The following is a 13,045-nucleotide window of genomic DNA, read 5'->3' as shown; positions in this document are numbered from 1 at the left end:
TTACAGTCCAAATAGGGCAACATAAGAAGGGGTTTTACATCACCAAAGAAAATATTGCTGATCCTACAGCTCTGATGTCCAAAATGAAGTACATCGGATTATATCGGATATATGGCACAGAAATAGGCCATTCAGCCCAACCAGTCTATGCCGGCGTTTATGCTCCACTCGAGCCTCCTCCCATCTTTCCTCATCTAAATCTATCCACATAACCCTCTATTACCTTCTCCCTCATATGCTTGATGAGCCTTCCCTTAAATTCATCTATACTATTCACATCAACCACTCCCTGTGGTAGTGAGTTCCACATTCTTGCCACTCTTTAGGTAAATACATTTCTTCTAAATTCCCTTTTGGATTTCTTGGTGACTATCTTATATTGATGGCCTCTAGTTATGCTCTTCCCCACAAGTGGAAACATTCTCTCTGTATCTACTCTATCAAAATCTTTCATAATTTTAAAAACCTCTATTAGGTCACCCCTCAGCCTTCTTTTTTCAAGAGAAAGGAGACGCAACCTGTTCATCCTTTCCTGTACATGTACATAACCAATGGTCTGAAAAGCAATATGATGATGAGCATGTGGTAGAGGAAGTTATTAGTGGATAGATGGTCAATGCATTCATAAGATAATCTTTCATCCACTATTCTAGCATGGAACACCATACAAACAAGTTAAGCATTTGACCACCAATATTGCTAACAGTAATTTTGAGGCTCTTCAACCATATGGGACTTGAACCCATAACCTTCTGACTCAGAGGCGAGTGTGCTACCAACTAAGCGACAGCTGACACACTTAAAGTTTAAGGTTTGTGTCTCACAGGCTCACTGTTACTGGATTAATTTTCTTACTGTTTCTTTTATGTGCCGATTTTTTATTAGCTAATCAGAATACAGTAAAAGCCGTGCTCTTATCTTACAACTAAATTTGCCAAGTGAACAGCTTCATTACAACTCCTTTCCATCAAAATAAAACCCAATTAAAGACAGCATTACAGACTAGTTCAAATCCCACTCCTGACACTTGAGCACAAAAATCTAAGCTGGCACTCCAGTGCAGTGCTGAGAGAATGCCGCACTGTCGGCGGTGTCGTCTTTAGGATGAGACGTTAAACCGAGGCCCCATCTGCTCTCTCAGGTGGACATAAAAGATCCCATGGCACTATTTCAAAGAAGAGCGGGACAGTTCTCCCTGGTGTCGTGGCCAATAGTTAGCCCTCAATCAACATCACTAAAAAAAAGTAGATTATCTGGTCATTATCACATTGCTGTTTGTGGGAGTTTGCTGTGCGCAAATTGACTGCCGCGTTTCCCACATTACAACAGTGACTGCACTTCAAAAAGTACTTCATTGGCTGTAAAGCGCTTTGGGCTACCCGGTGGTGGTGAAAGGCGCTATATAAATGCAAGTCTGTCTTTCTTTCTTTGAAATTATTCAATGCCCGGTTGATAAATGAATCACCTATCATGATATTGAGCCATTGAGATCAAGAAGATTCTCAACTTGATCTCTGATCTCAGCCAGCACGGAGGTAACAGTGATTTACTTGTACTTCTTTCTATTTAGTATACTGTATTCGCTGCTCACGATGTGGTCTCCTCTACATTGGGGAGACCAAGCGTAGATTGGGTGACTGCTTTGCGGAGCACCTCTGTTCAGTCTGCAAGTGTGACCCTGAGCTTCCGGTCGCCTGTCACTTTAATTCTCCACTCCACTCCCACTCTGACCTCTCTGTCCTTGGTCTCCTACACTGTTCTAACGAAGCTCAACACAAGCTTGAGGAACAGCACCTCATCTTTCGTTTAGGCACTTTACAGCCTTCTAGACTCAACATCGAATTCAACAATTTCAGAGCGTAACCTCTGCCAATCTTTGGCTCCCTTTCCCTCCTCCCCCCAACCCCCCCCCCCCCCCCACCCCACCCCGAGCTTGTTTCTTTTTTTCTCCTTGTCTCTAATGGCAGTTGGTCATTATCCCACCATTCAAAACCTATCTTGACTAATGTTTCTCTAACTCCTGGCCTTACCATTTCAATTCAGCCCATCATCCCTTTTGTCTCTCTAATCGCTCCTGCCTTCCACCTTATCACAGACCTTCCCTTTTGTTCTTTCTTGCCCTCCTCTTTTCAGTGCTTGTTAAGAATGTGTTCTTTGCAAACACTCTCTACTTCTGACGAACTTAACTTAAGGAAAGGTAACATCGACGGTATGAGGCGTGAATTGGCTAGAATAAACTGGCAAAAGATACTCAAAGGGTTGATAGTGGATAGGCAATGGCAAACATTTAAAGATCACATGGATGAACTTCAGCAATTGTACATCCCTGTCTGCAGTAAAAATAAAACTGGGAAGGTGGCTCAACCATGGCTAACAAAGGAAATTAAGGATAGTGTTAAAACCAAGGAAGAGGCACATAAATTGCCGAGAAAAAGCAACAAACCTGAGGACTGGCAGAAATTTAGAATTCAACAGAGGAGAACTAAGGGTTAATTAAGAGGGGGAAAATAGAGTACGAGAGGAAGCTTGCAGGGAATATAAAAACTGACTGCAAAAGCTTCTATAAATATGTGAAGAGAAAAAGATTAGTAATGACAAACGTAGATCCCTTGCAGTCGGATTCAGGTGAATTTATAATGGGGAACAAAGAAATGGCAGATCAATTGAACCAATACTTCGGTTCTGTCTTCACGAAGGAAGATACAAATAACCTTCCGAAGGTACTAGGGGACAGTGGGTCTAGTGAGAAGGAGGAACTGAAGGATATCCTTATTAGGCGGGAAATTGTGTCAGGGAAATTGATGGGATTGAAGGCCGATAAATCCCCGGAGCCTTATAGTCTGCATCCCAGTGTACTCAAGGAAGTGGCCCTAGAAATAGTGGATGCATTGGTGATCATTTTCCAACAGTCTATTGACTCTTGATCAGTTCCTATGAACTGGAGGGTAGCTAATGTAACACCACTTTTTTAAAAAGGAGGGAGAGAGAAAACAGGGAATTATAGACTGGTCAGCCTGACATCAGTAGTGGGGAAAATGTTGGAATCAATCATTAAGGATGAAATAGCAACGCATTTGGAAAGCAGTGACAGGATCGGACCAAGTCAGCATGGATTTATGAAAGGGAAATCAGGCTTGACGAATCTTCTGGAATTTTTTGAGGATGTAACTAGCAGAGTGAACAAGGGAGAACCAGTGGATGTGGTGTATTTGGACTTTCAAAAGGCTTTTGACAAGGTCCCGCACAGAGATTGTTGTGCAAAATCAAAGCACATGGTTTTGGGGGTAATATACTGACATGGATAGGGAACTGGTTGGCAGACAGGAAGCAGAGAGTCGGGATTAACGGGTCCTTTTCAGTATGGCAGGCAGTGACTAGTGGAGTGCCGCAGGGCTCAGTGCTGGGACCCCAGCTCTTTACAGTATATATTAACGATTTAGATGAAGGAATAGAGTGTAATATCTCCAAGTTTGTGGATGACAGTAAACTGGGTAGCGGTGTGAGCTGTGAGGAGGATGCTATGAGGCTGCAGGGTGACTTGGACAGGTTAGGTGAGTGGGCAAATGCATGGCAGGTGCAGTATAATGTGGATAAATGTGAGGCTATACATTTTGGGAGCAAAAACACGAAGGCAGAATATTATCTGAATGGCGGCAGACTAGGAGGTGCAACGAGACCTGGGTGTCATGGTTCATCAGTCACTGAAAGTGGGCACGCAGGTACAGCAGGCGGTAAAGAAGGCAAATGGTATGTTGGCCTTCATAGCTAGGGGATTTGTCTCCTAGTCTGAGGAAGGGCGTTCTTGCTATTGAGGGAGTGCAGCGAAGGTTCACCAGACTGATTCCAGGGATGGCTGGGCTGTCATATGAGGAGAGACTGGATCAACTGGGCCTTTATTCACTGGAGTTTAGAAGGATGAGAGGGGATCTCATAGAAACGTATAAGATTCTGACGGGACTGGACAGGTTAGATGCAGGATGTCCCCGATGTTGGGGAAGTCCAGAACCAGGGGACATAGTCTTAGGATAAGGGGTAGGCCATTTAGGACCGAGGTGAGGAGAAACTTCTTCACTCAGAGAGTTGTTAACCTGTGGAATTCCCTGCCGCAGAGAGTTGTTGATGCCAGTTCACCGGATATATTCAAGAGGGAGTTAGATATGGCCCTTACGGTTAAGGGGATCAAGGGGTATGGAGAGAAAGCAGGAAAGGGGTACTGAAGGAATGATCAGCCATGATCTTATTGAATGGCGGTGCAGGCTCGAAGGGTCGAATGGCCTACTCCTGCACCTATTTTCTATGTTTCTATGAAGGGTCGTCGACCCGAGACGTTAACTCTGCTTCCTCTCCACAGATGCTGCCTGACCCATTGGGATTTCCAGCATTTTCTGTTTTTATTCCAGATTCCAGCACCCGCAGTATTTTGCTTTTGTGTTGCGGAGGTAATAATAATTGGCCTCAGAATCACAGGCTAGAAAACAGAGGGGGGAAAATGGCCTGGATTTTTGCTCTTGATTACTGTTGCGGGACTCTGCCAGAACATACAAATGTAGTATTGGATTCATCTTTGATATCTGCCATAGTCCAACAACCTGCCAACACTCACTCTCCAAGCTATTTGAAGGTGTTTCCTGCTCTGTGGAGCTGTGCTCTGACAGGAATTACCACCTTCAGGCGAGGAGGAAATTGAGGGGAGTTCCAAAGAAAGAGAAACTATTCTGAAATTATTGTGAAACATTTGTCAGTGAAACAAAGAAACATGATTTATCATTGATGGAGATGCTGGCTATTTGTGGCCAAGTAGGATTGTTGTCTCCTATGCTGGCTTTAGTAAAAAGAACAGTGTCCATGTCTATATTTCACTGCTATTTAGCTTGGCCGACTACACGGGCCCTGAATTGGACAGAGAGCGGGGTCAGCATCCAGCATCATGGCTATGCAGTCTCATAGTTTTAGGTTGCTGTTTGCAGAGCCGTACCTTCCTAAACTACATGTATACTGTAGCTGTAAAGGAGAACAAAGACTAGAGTGTAGATTTATTAACATTTCTAAACTTGCCCATGTTTGCTTCCAATGCCCTCAATTTTACTATGATATAATACATCGTTTGGTATATGAGGAAGAAAGTTCACAGGGCTCAGATGGGGTTTTACTCGGTTAATGGAATGTATTTTATAAAAAATAAAGGGAGAGTTGGTCTTTGATAGATGTATCGTTGTGGGTTTTTTCACAGTTATTAAATACATCAGTATCTTCCTTTATGCTTGCCCTTATTCTGATCTTACTTAATTATCATTCATTATCACACTGCTATTTTTAGGAGCTGGTGTGCAAATTAACTGCCACATTTCCCACATTACAACAGTGATTACACTTCATTATAAAAGTACTTCATTGGCTGTAAAGTGCCTTGAGACATCCGGTGTCATAAAAGGCGCTATATAAATCTAAGTCAATCTTTCTTTCTTTAATCCATGTCCCCGGTATGGCCATTATCACATTGATATTTGTTGGAGCTTGCTGTCCGCAAATTGGTAACCGTGTTTCCTACAACAGTGAACACACGTCAAAAGTACTTCATTGGCTGTAAAGCACTTTAGGGCGTCCTGGTCGTGAAAGGCACTATATAAACGCAAGTCTTTCTTTCTTTCTGGATAAAATCATCAAGAAAAATAATTATTGTCTTTAAGTTTTTTAATGATTTAGAAAACAATCATCATCTTCATAAGCAGTCGCTTGGAATCGAGGAAGACTTGCTTCCACTCCTAAAGTGAGTCCTTTGGTGGCTGAACAGTCCAATACGAGAGCCACAGACCCTGTCACAAGTGGGGCAGACATTTGTCGGGGGAAGGGGGGCGGGGTGGGACTGATTTGCCGCATGCTCCTTCCGCTGCCCGCGCCTGACCTCTTCACGGTCGCGCCGTTGAGATTCGAAGAGCTCAGCGCCCTCCCGGATGCACTTTCTCCACCTAGGGCAGTCTTCGGCCAGGGACTCCCAGGTGTCAGTAGTGATGTCACACTTTACCAGGGAGGCTTTAAGGGTGTCCTTGTAACATTTCCGCTGCCCACCTGTGGCTCGTTTGCCATGAAGGAGCTCCACATAGAACAATTGCTTAGGGAGTCTCGTGTCTGGCATGCGAACTATGTGGCCTGCCCAGCGAAGCTGATCGAGTGTGCTCAGTGCTTCAATGCTGGGGATGTTATCCCTGGGCGAGGACACTGATGTTGGTGCGCCTGTCCTCCCAGGGGATTTGCAGGGTCTTGTGGCAATAGGCCTGGAGTTTCTGCTCTATTGTACTGGTTTTTCCACCATAATTCAGACTAAATCAGTTTAATTGGCACAAGAGATCGCAGAATTTTAAGCTCAATTTGCATTCACGCAAGTCGAGTTTCCACGATCTTTTGCGCTCGTTTTTTAAATAACGCTCTGGACGCACAAAATTGGCCACGCCCACCCCTCCCCCACCCCCCTCCCCAGGGTGATTAATCAACTTTGGAATTTCCACTAATTGTGCTCATTTGCAGACCTTCAGGAAGGCTTTAAAATTAAGCTGGTTCTTTTGGGCACAAAGACAGTAAAAGATGTTTTAAAAGCTTTTGAATGTAACTGTTCTTTGAATTTACTAAGGAACTGCCTACTGTACCTCAATTTAACTAGAAAAGAGTTTAATATTTTTTTAAGCGAATTTCAGTCATTTAAAATCGGGTTGCTCGAAGATGGTGGATTGACACTGTGATGAACCCGTTTTCAGCTGTTTTAATCAAGTTACTATTGTGTTCCTAACACAGATGAGGCTGCACACAGGGAGGTTAAAGTAACAGCGAACTCAGTCTTTAATAAGACACTCCAGAGTGAGGAACAGGCCTTAGGGGCCGGCTTATATACAGTGCTCCCAAGGGATGCTTGGGATCCCTTGGGACTTCAGGGGATGAGCTCCCTGGTGGCGGAACATGGGAGTGCACATTTTACAGATACATAACATCACTCCCCCCCCCAAAGTCAAAGTGAAAACTATTTACAAGGTGAGGCGATCGGGAGCCTTTCTTTCCCTGGTGGACCGCCTCGGTACAAATGTCTGTTCTGGTGTGTTGGCTGTGCCCTCGCTGGGCTGGCGTGTTGTTTGCCCTGCAGGGCTGCTGGGTGAGCCTGGCCTTGCTGGGCTGTTGGGCGTGATGGGTTTGATTTCCTGGTCCGGCGTGGTGTCGTTGATCCTTTGGATGTGTGTTGTGGGCTCGAAAAAGGTGGTGTCTGCTGTGGCTTGTTCAGGGCAGTCTGTGAACCGCAGCCTCGTTTGGTCCAGGTGCTTTCTACAAATTTGTCCATTGTCTAGTTTGACTACAAACACCCTATTTCCTTCTTTAGCTATCACCGTGCCCACGATCCACTTGGGACCATGTCCATAGTTTAGCACATGGTCATTCAGATCAATTTCCCGTGACACAGTGGCGCGACCATCGTTTACATTTTGTTGCTGCCGCCTGCTCTCTACCTGATCATGCAGGTTGGGGTGAACCAGTGAGAGTCTGGTTTTAAGTGTCCTTTTTATGAGTAGCTCAGCCGGGGGCACCCCTGTGAGCGAGTGGGGTCTCGTGCGGTAGCTGAGCAGTTCTTGGGACAGGCGGGTTTGGAGTGAGCCTTCTGTGACTCGTTTGAGGCTCTGTTTGATTGTTTGTACTGCCCGCTCTGCCTGCCCATTGGAGGCTAGTTTAAATGGGGCCAAGGTGACATGTTTGATCCCATTGCGGGTCATGAATTCTTTAAATTCGGCACTGGTGAAACATGGCCCGTTGTCACTGACCAGTACGTCAGGCAGGCCGTGAGTGGCAAACATGGTCCTCAGGCTTTCAATGGTGGCGGTGGCGGTGCTTCCTGACATTATTTCACATTCAATACATTTTGAAAAAGCATCCACCACCACCAGGAATATTTTACCGAGAAACGGGCCCCCATAGTCGACATGGATCCTTGACCATGGTCTGGAGGGACAGGACCACAAACTTAGTGGTGCTTCTCTGGGCGCGTTGCTCAACTGAGCACATACGCTGCATTGCCGTACACAGGACTCTAAGTCAGAGTCGATACTGGTCCACCACACATGGAATCTGGCTATCGCTTTCATCATTACTATACCCAGGTGTGTGCTGTGGAGATCTGAGATGAATGTCTCCTTTTTGGGTAGCACTATGCGGTTACCCCACAACAGGCAGTCTGCCTGAATGGACAGCTCGTCCTTTCGCCGCTGGAATGGTTTGATTGGCTCTTGCATTTCAACGGGGATGCTGGCCCAGCTCTCATGCAGTAAACAGCTTTTTACTAGGGACAGCAGAGGATCTTGGCTGGTCCAAGTCCTAATCTGGCGGGCCGTGACAGGTGATTTATCATTTTCAAATGCTTCCATGACCATCAACGAGTCTGCGGGCTGCGCCATTTCCACCCCTGTGGTGGGCAATGGTAGCCGACTGAGAGCATCCGCACAGTTCTCGGTGCCTGGCCTGTGGTGGATAGTATAGTTATACGCTGATAGCGCGAGTGCCCACCTTTGTATGCGGGCTGAGGCATTAGTGTTTATCCCCTTGTTTTCAGCGAACAGGGATGTGAGGGGCTTGTGATTGGTTTCCAGCTCAAATTTGAGGCCAAACAGATACTGATGCATTTTCTTTACCCCGAACACACACGCTAATGCCTCTTTCTCAATCAAGCTATAGGTCCTCTCGGCCTTAGACAAGCTCCTGGAAGCATAGGCGACAGGTTGCAACTTCCCCGCAATGTTAGCTTGTTGTAATACACACCCGACTCCGTACGATGACGTGTCACATGCTTGCACAAGTCTTTTACACGGGTTATACAATACAAGCAGCTTGTTGGGAGCATAAAATGCTTCTGACTTTCTCAAAAGCAATTACTTGTTTTTTTCCCCATACCCAGTTCTCACCCTTGCGCAATAGCACATGTAGGGGCTCTAAAAGGGTGCTTAACCCCGGTAGGAAGTTACTAAAATAGTTGAGGAGTCCCAGGAACGACCGCAGCTCCATGACGTTCTGTGGCCTGGGCGCGTTCCTGATAGCCTCTGTCCTGGCGTCTGTGGGCCGAATGCCGTCCGCCGTGATCTTTCTCCCCAAAAACTCCACTTCTGTTGCCATGAAGACGCATTTTGACCTCTTCAGCCGCAGCCCTACGCGATCCAGTCGCTGGAGGACCTCCTCCAGGTTTTGTAGGTGCTCGGCGGTGTCCCGACCCATGACCAATATGTCGTCCTGAAAAACCACCGTGTGTGGTACCGACTTGAGTAGGCTCTCCATGTTTCTCTGGAAGATCGCTGCAGCCGACCAAATTCCAAACGGGCATCTGTTGTAGATGAACAGCCCCTTGTGTGTGTTGATGCAGGTGAGGCCCTTCGAAGACTCCTCCAGCTCCTGCATCATGTAGGCCGAAGTCAGGTCGAGCTTGGTGAACATCTTGCCTCCTGCCAGTGTCGCAAATAGGTCGTCTGCCTTAGGTAGCGGGTATTGGTCCTGTAGCAAGAAACAATTAATAGTTACTTTATAATCGCCACAAATCCTGACCGTGTCATCACTTTTGAGTACTGGAACAATCGGGCTGGCCCACTCGCTAAATTCCACTGGGGAGATGATGCCCTCGCGTTGCAGCCTGTCCAGCATGATTTCCACTCTCTCCTCATCATGTGAGGTACCGCTCGCGCCTTGTGGTGAATGGGTCATGCCTCTGGGTCCAAGTGGATCCACACCTTCGCCCCGGAAAAGTTTCCAATGCTTGGCTCAAAAAGCGAAGGAAATTTGTTAAGAACCTGGGTACATGAGGCCGCATTGACATGAGATAGCGCTCGGATGTCATCCCAGTTCCAGCGGATTTTGCCCAGCCAGTTCCTTGCAAGCAGTGTAGGGCCATCGCCCGGGACAATCCAGAGTGGCAGTTTGTGCACCGTGCCCTCATAATTGACCTTGACCATGGCACTGCCCAGGACAGTGATAAGCTCTTTACTGTACGTTCTCAGTTTCGTGTGGATGGGGCTCAGGGCTGGTCTGAATGCCTTGTTGCACCACAGTCTCTCAAACATCTTTTTACTCGTGATGGATTGGCTAGCGCCAGTGTCCAGTTCCATGGCTACGGGTAAGCCATTCAATTTTACGTTATAGGTGGACATTTCGTCAAATATGTGTGCACCCCGTATACTTCAGCATCTGCCTCCTCTCTCTGAGGCTCGAAATTGCTTTGATCCACCATGGACCGATCTTCCTCTGCCACGTGGTGGTTAGCAGGCTTTGCAGAGCTTGCAGCTCATTTGCAAGCTCGTTGGAGGTGCCCCATTGTTCCACAGCTCTTGCAAACATGCCCTTTGAAGCGGCATGAATAGGCTGAATGGAAGCCTCCACAACGCCAACAAGGTGTGAATTGCCTTGCATTCATCCTTTGTTGGGGACTCTGAGTCATCTGGGTCACCTGAGGCCTGCTGGCAGTTGCAGACTCATGGGTTCTGCCCTGTACATTTCTGCTCGCAAACACAGTTCCAGTTAATTTATGAACATTGCTAGCACTTGTGTGCTGAGAGATTTGTTTGGTATTATCACTGGTGGACATAAACGCCTGTGCTATCGCAATGGCCTTACTGAGGGTCGGTGTCTCTACAGTCAAAAGTTTTCGTAGGATGGTCTCGTGGCCAATGCCCAGTACAAAAAAGTCTCTGAGCATTTGCTCCAGGTAGCCATCAAACTCACATTGTCCTGCAAGTCGCTTAGCTCGGCGACGTAGCTCGCCACTTCCTGACCTTCAGATCGCTGGCACATGTAGAACCGATACCTTGCCATCAGCACGCTCTCCCTCGGGTTAAGATGCTCCCGAACCAGTGTACACAGCTTCTCATATGACTTATCTGTGGGTTTCACCGGAGCCAGTAGATTCTTCATGAGGCTGTAGGTCGGTGCCCCGCAGACTGAGGAGGACCGCTCTCCTTTTTGCAGCGCTTCCTTCTCCGTCCAGCTCATTGGCTACAAAGTACTGGTCTAGCCGTTTGACATAGGCTTCCCAGTCCTCACCCTCCGAGAACTTCTCCAGGATGCCCACAGTTTGCTGCATCTTTGCGTTGGATTTATGTCTCATCGCCAGTTATTGTGTTCCTAACACAGATGAGACTGCATATAGGGAGGTTAAAGTAACAGTGACCTCAGTCTTTAATAAGACACTCCAGCGTGAGTAACAGGTCTTAGGGCCCGACTTATATACAGTGCTCCCAAGGGATGCTGGGATCCCTTGGGACTTCAGGGGATGAGCTCCCTGGTGGCAGAACATGGGAGTGCATGCTTTACAGATACACAACAGTTACCACTCTTAAATATCTGAAGGAAAATATTTTTAAAGCAAAAATTTTTTAAAGAAAAAATAACGTTTTAACAGGCTGCCCAATTGCGATGATTCAGGGCAGATTTTGGATTCAGCGATATGCAAATTAGTTTGAGAGGAAACTTGGGGGGGGGGAGGGGGAACCCGTTTCAAAACGGGCGCAATTTGCGCCAGAATCATTAATAGCGGTCAAAGTGAAAACTCTACCGCATAGTCTTTATTAGCTTCCTTCGTCTCTGGAACCTAGCACTGAATATAACTCATGTAAAATATATTAGACAGGATATGTCCAGTGGATCATGTGGCAGAAGGGCATCGGTCATAATGAGAGGGCTGCCTGTCCCAGAGCTTGTTGAAGTTTGATTGAAGGTGCTTGCTGTTATAACTTGCTTGCTCAGATGGGGTGATGTAATGCTACTTTCAGGGGTGCACATCACTCTAAGCTTGATTCAATCTCAAGGGCTGCCTGCCACTTAAGTTTACAAACCTCAGTTTTGAGAAGGAGCTTTACTGCCATGGGACTGCCTCTCCAGCTCATTTGCCTTTACTGTGATGCCCGTCACTGCCCAGAAGGCAAATAAAGCAGACTGGCAGGTGGCCATAGGATTAAAACTTCATCTCAAGTCTGGGCTCTCTGTCCCTCAATCCTATTTATGTTGGTTTGGGAAATAATCCCAAACATCAGCGACGCCTCGCACTCCGTCTCGCTTGACTTCATTTGAAAGGAGTCCCTGTTTCAGGGCTCCTCATCCCCTCCAGCTCACTTGCTTTTGTTGGTCGCGTAGACTGAGTACGTGCTGCCAGTCTAAATTGTATCCCTTGATTCAATGAGAAGACCAACCCTCAGGACTGCAGGGCTTGCTTTAGTTTACTTTACTGAACTACCGCATTCTACTGAATGCAGTGAAAAACAGACAAAAAGACACGTTTCAAAACAGGCGCAATTTTGGGCACAATTCGCGCCGGAATCGCCATAGAGGAGAATGATTGGCATAGCCCATTTGTGGAAAAATACTGACGGCTGTCATAGAGCCAACCATTGCTCTGACTGTCCCACCAGAAGAGGGGCATATGGGGATTATCCGATCCTTTATGCTCCGTTCTTTGCCCCAGAGCGGTGACAATGGCAGCGGTGAGGTCTTCTGGTGAGTGATTAGCCTCCAGCGCTGCGGGGGTTTTCGGGGCCGGTTTGGCAGCGGTGCGGAGCCGTACCACCCAGACGAGCTGCGCCGGTGTGTAACATCCCTGGTTGTGACACTGGCACGCTTTTAGACTCCCGCCCGACCCGTCCGCGCCTCAAGTGAACGCCTGGGAAAACGGACGGTGCGACCTATACCGACTGCAGAGAGGTAAGTAATGCTGTCCTAAGGTGAGTGTGATTCTTTTTTCTTTTAATTTTTTTTTGGCGATTTATGTTGTGGTGGCGTGGGCTATATATAGGGAATGTTTTTGTGGTTTCGTTTTCAGGTTTTTTTCCTCCCCCGGAGTCTCTCAGAGCACTCCCGGGCCGGCTTTTTAGCTCGGAATTTTCCCATGCTAACGCCCCAAGAGAAATGTACAACCTCCCTTAGCACTGCGCCCCAGACTCCGGGCCCAGCTGCCCAATTTTGCTGACTGAGGCGCAAACTGCTCCCGGGCACAAACTTTACCGCCCCACTGCCATTACCGGCCCGAAATCATCAAAGCCGAAAA

The 13,045-nt window shown here is 47.1% G+C and overlaps 1 protein-coding gene across 1 annotated transcript in view; it reads right to left on the bottom strand.

Moving 5' to 3' along the window:
* LOC139275233 (rho guanine nucleotide exchange factor 17-like) overlaps nucleotides 1–13,045 on the bottom strand; it is a 550,636-nt gene that overhangs the window by 76,609 nt on the left and 460,982 nt on the right. The gene's annotated exons all lie outside the window — the stretch shown is intronic.

The sequence above is a fragment of the Pristiophorus japonicus genome, chromosome 10 (genome assembly GCF_044704955.1).
Source record: "Pristiophorus japonicus isolate sPriJap1 chromosome 10, sPriJap1.hap1, whole genome shotgun sequence".
NCBI classification, from domain to species: Eukaryota; Metazoa; Chordata; class Chondrichthyes; family Pristiophoridae; genus Pristiophorus; species Pristiophorus japonicus.
Note: the sequence above shows the minus strand (reverse complement) of the source record. Positions and strands in the feature narration are given on the sequence as shown.